Consider the following 2500-nt stretch of genomic DNA (forward strand, 5'->3'; position numbering starts at 1 on the left):
TTAGGGTGGCACAGAAATCCCTCGGAATGGGAAAAAACGGGTCATTTTCGTGTCGCCACATTGCATGCGAACCGCATGAAACTTCCAGAGGCATTTGCAGCAGGAATGCATGTGCACTCAAAAAATGTGATATTTTTCACGGAGAGACCCCGTGAAACGCTAGAAGTGGGCGGGGATGTCTCTCTTGTGGCTCACGGGGCTGTTAGGGTGGCACAGAAATCCCTCGGAATGGGAAAACGGGTCATTTTCGTGTCGCCACATTGCATACGAACCGCATGAAACTTCCAGAGGCATTTGCAGCAGGAATGCATGTGCACTCAAAAAAGTGAATATTTCTCACGGATAGACCCCGTGATACGCTAGAAATTGGCGGGGATGTCTCTCTTGTGGCTCACGGGGCTGTTAGGGTGGCACAGAAATCCCTCGGAATGGGAAAACGGGTCATTTTCGTGTCGCCACATTGCATGCGAACCGCATGCAACTTCCAGAGGCATTTGCAGCAGAAATGCATGTGCAGTCAAAAAAAAATTGATATTTTTCACGGATAGACCCCGTGAAACGCTAGAAATTGGCGGGGATGTGTCTCTTGTGGCTCACGGGGCTGTTCGGGTCGCACAGAAATCCCTGGGAATGGGAAAACGGGTCATTTTCGTGTTGCCACATTGCGTACGAACCGCATGAAACTTCCAGAGGCATTTGCAGCAGGAATGCATGTGCACTCAAAAACTTCTATATGTTTCACGGATAGACCCCGTGAAACGCTAGAAATTGGCGGGGATGTGTCTCTTGTGGCTCACGGGGCTGTTAGGGTGGCACAGAACTCCCTCGGAATGGGAAAAGGGGTCATTTTCGTGTTGCCACATTGCATAGGAACGCCATGAAACTTCCAGAGGCATTTGCAGCAGAAAGGCACGTGCACTCAAAAATTTTAATATTTTTCACGCATAGACCCCGTCAAACGCTAGAAGTTGGCGGGGATGTCTCTCTTGTGGCTCACGGGGCTGTTAGGGTCGCACAGAAATGCCTCGGAATGGGAAAACGGGTCATTTTTGTGTGGCCACATTGCATAGGAACGGCATGAAACTTCCAGAGGCATTTGCAGCAGGAATGCATGTGCACTCAAAAACGTCTATATTTTTCACGGATAGACCCCGTGAAACGCTATAAATTGGCGGGGATGTCTCTCTTGTGGCTCACGGGCGCTGTTAGTTAGGGTCGCACAGAAATCCCTCGGAATGGGAAAAGGGGTCATTTTCGTGTTGCCACATTGCGTACGAACGGCATGAAACTTCCAGAGGCATCTGCAGCAGAAATGCATGTGCACTCAAAAACGTCTATATTTTTCACGGATAGACCCCGTGAAACGCTAGAAATTGGCGGGGATGTGTCTCTTGTGGCTCACGGGGCTGTTAGGGTCGCACAGAAATCCCTCGGAATGGGAAAACGGGTCATTTTCGTGTTGCCACAATTGGCATACGAACGGCATGAAACTTCCAGAGGCATTTGCAGCAGAAATGCATGTGCACTCAAAAACGTGAATATTTTTTCACGGATAGACCCCGTCAAACGCTCGAATTTGGCGGGGATGTTTCTCTTGTGGGTCACGGGGCTGTTCGGCTCGCACAGAACTCCCTTGGTCCACCTGATTCGTGCATACAGGCAGCAACTAAAACTCTGTAAACCTGCTGTGAGGACATCTAAACAGTGGACCAGTGAGGCTGTGGAAGATTTGCGGGCGTGCTTAGACTGTACTGACTGGGATATGTTCACGACTGCTACCAATAGTCTGGATGAACTCACAGAGGCTGTGTACATCAGCTTCTGTGAGGACTGCTGTATCCCAACACGTACCAGGGTGAACTTTAACAACAACAAGCCCTGGTTCTCAGCAAAGCTCAAAAGGTTGAGGTTGGAGAAGGAGGAAGCGTTTAGGAGTGGGGATAGAGACAGATTCAAGGAGTCGAAGAACAGGTTTAGCAAAGCGGTGAGAGAGGCTAAACGACTGTACTCAGAGACACTAAAACACCAGTTCTCTACTAACGACGCTGCTTCTGTCTGCCAAAGGGCTCAGGCACATCACCAACTACAAACCCAGAGCGCCCCACACCACTAACGACTCCCGCCTAGCCAACGACCTGAACGAGTTCTACCGTAGATTTGAAAGACAATTGGACTGTCCTGAACCACCCCTTCCCACCCAAGAGGCCCCATCCCCCACCCATACTACAGAAACGACTCTCTCCTTTCAGGAGGGAGAAGTTAATGGGCTTTTCAAGAGGCAGAATCCACGCAAAGCAGCCGGGCCGGACTCTGTCTCTCCAGCCACCCTCAGGCACTGCGCTGGCCAGCTGTCTCCGGTGTTCACCAACATCTTTAACACCTCCCTGGAGACATGCCATGTACCAGCCTGTCTCAAGTCCTCCACCATCATCGCTGTGCCCAAAAAGCTAAGGCCAACAGGACTAAATGATTACAGACCGGTCGCCCTTACATCTGTGGT

The sequence above is a fragment of the Petromyzon marinus genome, unplaced genomic scaffold (assembly GCF_048934315.1).
Source record: "Petromyzon marinus isolate PM22_M1 ecotype Great Lakes invasive population unplaced genomic scaffold, UKy_Petmar_22M1.pri1.0 PM_G_Scaffold_156, whole genome shotgun sequence".
Lineage (NCBI taxonomy): Eukaryota > Metazoa > Chordata > Hyperoartia > Petromyzontiformes > Petromyzontidae > Petromyzon > Petromyzon marinus.